The sequence below is a fragment of the Aethalodelphis obliquidens genome, unplaced genomic scaffold (assembly GCF_003676395.1).
Source record: "Aethalodelphis obliquidens isolate GAN/ISIS:26980383/991018 unplaced genomic scaffold, ASM367639v1 scaffold20, whole genome shotgun sequence".
In the NCBI taxonomy this organism is placed as follows: Eukaryota; Metazoa; Chordata; class Mammalia; order Artiodactyla; family Delphinidae; genus Aethalodelphis; species Aethalodelphis obliquidens.
Genome location: NW_020837964.1, coordinates 25,858,992 through 25,867,699, shown reverse-complemented (window position 1 = coordinate 25,867,699; position 8,708 = coordinate 25,858,992).

The window sequence follows — 8,708 nt, the reverse complement described above, 5'->3', positions numbered from 1 at the left end:
AGACCACTGCACCCCTGAATAGTTATGCCTGCAATAATTTTCTTCATAAATGTTTATGCTGCATTTTACATTTTTTAAGAAAGCGAATATTCCCAGCAGTGTCGTAATTAGAATTGTGACAGTGTGAGAGCAACTGAAGGAAATTATATTTGATCTCTGGAGTATTTAGTTGAATAGTTTTAAATAGGAATCTGTTGCTTTGTTAAAGATAGATTAGAGTCAGCACAGAATACATTACTTGAATGGAAGGCCCATGCTCTCAGATGGTCCACAGTCATGAACACAGCTTCATAGAAGAGCTAAGTGTCAATTAAGAAGATCCAGGAAATGGAGATGATTTGCCGGGGAGATTTATGGAGTATTTACTGAAAGAAAGGGTCTTAGTCTTTAAATGTCAAATATTAATATTGTATGCTAACCCCTTCTTCTAGAAATTTTATTTTGCAGTGTTTTTCTCTGTAGTTTGAGAATCCAAAGGCCTCACTAAGAAATATCCCTTCAAGACACATTCTACATTTAACAAGCCCATTTTCCCCTTTTCTGTGAAGAATTACTCTACTGTCTATACCATGAGGATATTTTCCTGAAAGATAGAATGGAGCTGCCTTGGGCTTCCCTGGTGGTGCAGTGGTTAAGAATCTGCCTGCCTGGTCTGAGAAGATGCCACATGCCACGGAGCAACTAAGCCCGTGCGCCACAGCTACTGAGCCTATGCTCTACAGCCTGTGAGCCACACAACTACTGAGCCTGCGCGCCACAACTACTGAAACCCATGTGCCTAGAGCCCATGCTCCGCAACAAGAGAAGCCACCACAATGAGAAGCCCGTGCACCACAATGAAGAGTAGCCCCCGCTTGCCGCAAGTAGAGAAAACCCGCGTGCAGCAGCGAAGACCCAATGCAGCCAAAAATAAATAAATTAAAATAAATATATATAAAAAAAAGAATGGAGCTGCCTTAATTGTTAAGATTCAGGTAGTTTTCGGAAAGAGTGTGCCCCCTTCTTAATCTAGCCAGCTTCTACTTCTTAAGCACAAACATCTCTTGGAAGCCTTTTATCATCAACTCCAGACTATTGAGGACAGTGCCCGGAGCAAGAGAGCTGCTCGCTAAAAGACAGTCTTTGTTCCTCTAGTTATTCAATATATGTATTGTATGATGAGGGAGCTGGGCTACAAGGGAGCAGCAGGGGTGAATGTTCTCTTCAGGCTCATACCTGGGAAACTACAGTCTTCCTTAGCCAGCAAGTCCACTGGCAGAAATAGTAGTAGAATAAACAAATAGCTAGTTGTACAGAACTCTCCTCTGTTCAGAGGGGAAATAGCATCTGATCTATGTCAATGGTGTAAGTGTATACTGTTTTCCTGTTAGGGGTAGGTCTGCTCTCTCTTCATGATAAAAATAGTAATATAAGGGGTCCTTGTCGTGGCATTACAGTTGAATCTGGAATTTTTCTCAATTAATCATGGTTGTTACTCTCTGTGACCCTAGATACAAAGCTGTGAAACAGTCTTACTGACTTTTGGGAGATAAGCGGTTGAAACGCTACCCTCTCTTCTCTGAACTTGACAGTGAGCTGTTGTTTTCTGTTAATAAGGATAGCCCCAACCAAGATAATTGTCAAGGAAAAAGAGAAACATCAGGAGAACACGGGATACGTAGACTGGATCACCTGGAACAGCTCATGCACCTGGAGGTACTGGAGGAGGGCAGTTTTGACTCATTGTGAAGCTAATGTGATCATTTCTTTGGGAATGAGTCACCCTGGTGCCACTGGGCTTGGAGAGAAATAAGTAGAGAATGTCAGAGCACATCGAAGTTCTTTAGTTTTTTGAAGTCCCAACTTGCATTAGCCTTTGACAAGCTTAGCTTTGGGGAAAAGGAATCATCTTGCAGGCTTGTTCAGAGACCTCTTTTATGGCAGTGGGAAAATATTTCTCAGGCCAAGGGGGACTAAGGGAAATCATGCAGCCATGAGAAACAAACTGTAGTGAACTAACCATATCCTTTACTCTGCATGTGGGACTGTAACTGATCTCCTTTGGCCTAAGTTCTCAGATTTTTTAGAGGATTCAAAAAATAGAGTAGGCTCAAGAGGTAGGATGTGGACCTCTTGCTAATAAGGCTCATGAAAGTTAGAACAATTAATTAGAAAAAATATTAAAGGAATGGATTTTTGGAACAAGTTATAACTTGTTATACTAAAATATCTGCAGAATATCTTTTTTTGGATGTCCCAAGGCACATCGAAGTGAAGTCCAATGTGGAGTTCAACATCTTTCCCAATAACCAGCCATTTGCTATTTCTTCTCCATTCTTTACCTCCATCTTTTCTCTACATCATCTTCCCAGGCACCTGAAACAGAAAGCTTACAGGCATTCTAAATGTGTTTTTCTGTTTTATATCTCACATCAATCAACCATGAGTTCTAGCTGTGTTTAACCTCAAAAGTATCTCAAATCCATTGTGTTTCCTGCATCCCTGTGGCTACTGCTGCAGTGCAGTCCTCATGAGGTTTTGGTCAGGCCATTGCAACAATCTCCTAAGGGGATTCCATATGTCTAGTCTGGCCCACTCCATTCTGTTTTTCATTTTGTACCAGATAATTACATGATTTTAAAAAATGGCCTTTTGGGTGCTTAACTAACATTTCTTCCAGGATAAAGTCCCACATCCTTAGCAGAGTACACAAGTCCTTCAGTGAACTGCACTTTGCCTGCTTCTATTACTAGGCTAAGATTTTTGCAGAAGACTATATTTATTTATTTATTTTAAAAGTCCCCAGGACCTAGTAGGATGCTTTATATATAGGAAACCCTCAAATGTTTATTAAAATTGAATTACTTTGTTTGTATGGAAAATAACACTTGAAATGCTGAATTTTTATAGTGTTCAGGTCCACTGTGTAATAATTGTCTTTGGTGCCGTTTCTGGCCTGTGATGTAGTTTTGCTTACCCTGGAGAAATTCTCCTCATGCCTCCTCTCTCTCTGTTGGTGAAGATTATACCTGCTGCTACTTTATTCCAGAAACTGGATAACCTTCTGCCTTGTTTTTGTGCTGAGTGACCCTTTCGACAGACTCTGTGACTCTGGCCCTTTAAGCAGTAGAAGCATCCTGGTGTTTTTACTCGGCAGTGGGTCCTGATATTTAGAAGTCCCTTCGCCGAGCACCTTTGATTCTCCAGGGATGCCCATCATAAATATTTGCATTATTAAAAGAGTTATAAACACAGTATAAAAAATGAGTGCATGAGGAAGTCACCACTTGTCTTTTGATGATGTCTACCCAAATGAAGAATGAATGTGCAATTAATAATAAATGCCCTTGTGTTCATATTTTAATTTTAACTCATCACAGGATGTTAAAACGAAAGTGGAGCCAACATTTGCTTTATTGTTTCGTTAAAGGCAGAATGTGGCCCTCATGTAGCCGATTCCTGCAACTTTATAAAGCGTAGCATTCTAATATCTGTATTGCCACGTATTAGCTGTTAACTTTACGCATATTATTCTCTACTAGCTTCAGATTCCTCATCTATGATGAGAATAATAATAATGTGTCTACCATAGATCTCTGGATGGTATTAAAAGAAATTGTTCCCCTGATATGTAGCCACCAAGTATGTATTAGGATGACAGTTTTATTTGAGCATCACTCATTGTTGGGGTAAGCAGTCTAGTATTTTTTTTTCTCATTTTAGAGATGAAGCAATGTTTTTATTGAAAGTAATCTGCCAAAGAGCCCTAGCTCCTCTAAATCCAACTATAATATATATATATTTTTTTTAGTTGGGAAGAATGTGTCAAGGAAAATCTCTTTCTATACTCTGTAGCCTTCAGAGAAGAGGGAAATATTATGTTTGTGGCTAATGACTGATACAGGAGAGGAACCCCTCCACCCCTCCACCCCACCACCCCTCCACCCCTCCCTCTCTGGCTTTTCTTTCATCCCTTGCCTGTCATGACTACAACTTTATTTTATCAGAAACATTTTTCTAGACCTGTCTGAACTTCCATGTATCAGCAGGTTGGTGACTGGCTCTAGCTAAGCCAATGTTAGAGCTTGATGTCCTTCAGTCCACGATGATCCTTGGAAATGTGATCTTTTCTAAAATATTATGCCGAAGTCATCAGGATCCGGAACTCTCTGTCTTTCCTTCTGTCAAGACCTTGTAAGGGTATAAATATGTTCCCATGGAACTGAGCCAGGTGGGAGAGAAGTTGTCATCAGTTTGGATAAATATTTAAGATGGATTAACCTAAGTAAATGTCTCATGTGGTTCCCAGGGGATGAAGTATGATAACAGGGGTACAGGCACTTCCTGCTTCAAGTTTATGATTGTCCGTAAAAGAACTTATCTCCCAAATCAGAAGGAGCTACTCTTAGCAGGACCGTTAAGATGATCTAACTGCACTTGATGGCATTTTCTTTTCTCCTCTGACCTTAGTTTCCAGGCTGTAGTTCGCAGGACTGTGCAACTTTTGAGGGCAAGGCAGTATCTTCTTCATCTCTTTATCTTTAGCATTTAGTGGTACCTGGTCCGCAAATGATGCTTTGATGATTGGTGAGTGGATGGACACTGTAGACACTCTTGTTGCTTTAAAGATCGTCTTACTTTACTCTACCTTTCCATACACTATTTCACATGGGAACTTGGGAAAAAGGAATAAGTGTCAGAAGGATGCTACTCTTACCTCTCATGAATCCTCATTTATGTTCAAGAGTTATACCTGCTCTTGGAGACTCTAATTCTGCCTCCACATTCTAAAAGCCACTAAATGTGTAGAAGAATGGAATCCCCACTCCCACCCCAATCGTGGAGCACTGGAGGGCCATTAAGGTGTGAAAATATGATCATTCTAGTAATTATATTTATGGGAGGAGAACATGGTCCAGATGGTTGAAGCTATGCTTGTTGTCACATGGAGTTTCAATGCTGCGATTTAGTCTGTGTCTCATTAGCAGGAATGAGGGGTTGAAATGCTCTGGATAGAATGGGTGGATACCATCCCATAATGAAAAAAAGTATTGCTGTGGCAGTTAATATTTCTAAAAGCAAAACATCGTATGCTGGGAGGGATTTCTTACTTTATGAAAATGGGAGCTAGTAAAAGTCTCCATTTGTGGAAGGAAAGCATGTATTCTGTTAGAAAAGTTCTGGATTTTTTTGTCCCCTTTTCCCATACTCCTTAAACATCAGGAGGCAAGAGCATAGTGAGTTTTACATAGTGTAATATATTATTTATTTATTTATTTTATGAGTTTTTATAGTTGCTTTACAGTGTTGTGTTAGTTTCTGCTGTGCAGCAAAGTGCATCAGTTATACATATACATATGTCCCCTCTTATTTAGATTTCCTTCCCATTTAGGTCACCACAGAGCATTGAGTAGAATTCCCTATGCTATACAGTAGGTTCTCATTGGTTATCTATTTTTTTAAAAAATAAATTTATTTAGTTATGGCTGCGTTGGGTCTTTGCTGCTGTGTGCGGGCTTCTCATTGTGGTGGCTTCTCTTGTTGTGGGCTTCTCTAGGTGTGAGGGCTTCAGTAGTTGTGGCACACAGGCTCAGTAGTTATGGCTTGGGGGCTCTAGAGCACAGGAACAGTAGTTGTGGCGCATGGGCTTAGTTTCTCTGCAGCAGTGTGGAATCTTCCCGGACCAGGGCTCAAACCCGTGTCCCCTGCATTGGCAGGCGGATTCTTAACCACTGCACCACCAGGGAAGTCTTAGTTATCTTTTTTTTTTTTTTTTTTTTTTTTTTTTTTTTTTTTTGCGGTACGCGGGCCTCTCACTGTCGTTGCGGAGCACAGGCTCAGCGCCCACGGGCCCAGCCGCTCCGCGGCATGTGGGATCTTGCCGGACTGAGGCACGAACCCGTGTCCCCTGCATTGGCAGGCAGACTCTCAACCACTGCGCCACCAGGGAAGCCCCTAGTTATCTATTTTATACATAGTAGTGTGTATAGGTCAATCCCAATCTCCCGATTCTTCCTACTCCCCACCCCTTCCCGCCTTGATAACCATAAGTTTGTTCTCTAAATCTGTGAGTCTATTTCTGCTTTGCAAATAAGTTCATCTGTACCATTCTGACTTAACTTCACTCTGTATGATAATCTCTAGGTCCATTGCTTATTTATTATTTTAAATGTATAGTCTATAAACCAGTTTGCTAACAGCTCTCTGTTGGAGGATGGTGCTAATGTCAAGGTCCAGGATGGGTAGTAGAGCCTGAGGGCAATTTTCATGAGGGCAATGTCTTACCCAGCTGCAAAGGAGGCATATCACCCCGAAAAGGAAAGCTACTTCCAGTGGCTTTCATGATAACACAATTTCAGGAGGAATCCATTAAAGTTTTTCCCTGCATAGGAAATCTCTTACCTTCTTCTAGAAGCTACTTGGCCATTTCTTAGATGAAAATTAAAATATTACAGATATTGTTTTAAGAAGACCATAAGGCCAGAATCTTCAAGCAGGTAAATCCCAGCATTAGGGTTGGATGGCCAGAGTCTGAAAATGAAAAATGAACTAAATGCTTTTGATCCCAGCACAGAAGAACTGGTACCCCCAAAGATAGGAAGGACTGAAAGAAGGAAAGAAGGAGGGAAGAAAGTAGGAAAAAAAAAACACAAGGGGGAGAAAGAAAGAAAAGGAAAAAAGGAAAGAAGGCAAGAAGGGAGGGAGGGATGGAAGAAAGAGGAAGAACGAAAAAGAGAAAGAAAGAAAGGAAGAAACAGGCTACAAGCTAGGGGAGTTTTTGTAGAGAAAAACACCAGAAAAAGTAACGCTAGCTTGCCTCTAACTAGTGTGAAAAAAAATTGATGAAGTGGACATTTTTTTCCCTGTTTGAACAAAGAAGGCAATACTGTTTGAAATTGGAACTGTTTACAAGACAAACTAAGCTACACGTGAACAACACTCTCAGCGTTCCACCCCCCAGTCTTGCACCATATTGTGTATCCACTTAAGAAAAACTGGCTCCAATTAGGGGTCTCCTGTTGAGTATCTTATTTATCAGCTTCCAGAACAGCTGTGAACCATTCAGGATGCCACCAGTTTTTCCTCATTACACTCTCCTTAGAATTACAGATGTGCCTGGCTCATCCCCAGGGAGCCACATTCTAGTAAACACGTCCTTCTGTGTTTCAGGGGCTTCTCTGAAATAAGCTTGTGAATGTAGGCTAACATGGGCAGTTGAAGTTAGCTTAAGAGACTTACGGCTGTAAATGCCCCCTGTAATTTCTTGGGAAAGGAAAGCTAGATAATGAAAGGGATTTAGGATGTGTGGAGAAAGGGAGGAAGCCGGTTAAAATAACACACTTTTATTTTTAATCAGCTTTACCAAACAAGTTGTATGGGGAATTTGTGACCGAGAAACCGCTGCTGGAAGTGCTCACTTTATTGTCACAAGCTTATGTAATCAGGGGTTAAGGAAAGAGGCTGAGGCAAGTAAAAGGGAATGAGTGAATCAACATATTTCAAGGAGCATACGTATTTTCTCTTTGATAGCTCAAACAACTCTATTTTAAAATCTTGCAAAGTGAGTTCTCTCTGCTCCTGGAGAATGGCTTAGTAGGAGATGCATAATATATTTAGCCAGCAGCCTCAAAACCTTATTTCCTCTCCTCTTCTCCACCACTACTTCTCTCAAGAGTAAATCATTGTATTAATGAGCACAGTCATAGTTGTATTTATTACTTGATAAAGTAAAAAAGGTTCTCATGTTAGCAGACAGGGGTATCTGTAATAATCAGTTATAGGATTTATTGAGAAACAAAAATGTAGTGAGGCTGCAGTGCTGGCACCTAATTTGTTCACATCTCATTGTTGCCACATCCTTGGGTAATCCTACGTGGATTTTCTGGGTCATGTGACCCGCCGTGGGCAATGGGATGTCTCTGGTGCAAACGGAGACTAGGTGAGAACTTGTACATCAAGGTCTTCCGTCCTCTGCTGCTCTTGGGAACCCTGTAACTAACTACCTAGGGAAGAATCCCAGGCTAACCTGAGATAACTGCTCACCTGTTAGGGATTCCAGTAGGGATTAGCGGAGCCAGCCCAGACCAGAGTGATCACCAGTAGATCCACAGAAGCCTGAACTAAGTGAATAGTTGTTTTAAACCGCTAGATTTTGGGGGTGTTATTCTAAACAGCAAGATCTAATGAATACAGAAAGCCAGATAATGAAGTGGACTGGGATGTGTGTTGGAGTCATTTGCATTGCTACATTCAAAGTCTGTCACTTTGCACAGACACTGTGCAGGATATTGGAGAACAAGACAGTTTTCATTCCTTCAGTTCTGGAAAATGAAATTACCAGCAATTACACTAGAGGGTTATAAATATTATGAAAAGAGGAGACTAGCATACAGAGATAGGACACCCAACCCAGGCCTGGGAGCTGAGCTGGGGAATGTGCAGTAAAGCCTCGAAGGTAGAACCCTGAGGATGTGCAGATGTCATTCAGGTGAAGGTGGGTAGGAAAGGGGTGCAGAGGTGGGGGTTGCTTGGGGCTCCAGACAGAGTGAATAGCACATGTGAAAGCCTGGAGTTGACAGTGCGGATTATCTGCTGGAGGAAATAAAAGAGGTCCAGAGCCAGATCTAGTACTAGCTTTCTACTGTCACACCTTTCATGACCTTTCGCTGAGCCACACTCCAGGACCATTCTGCTCCATTTATCAAGGTCTGGAAAACTTGCTTAAAATC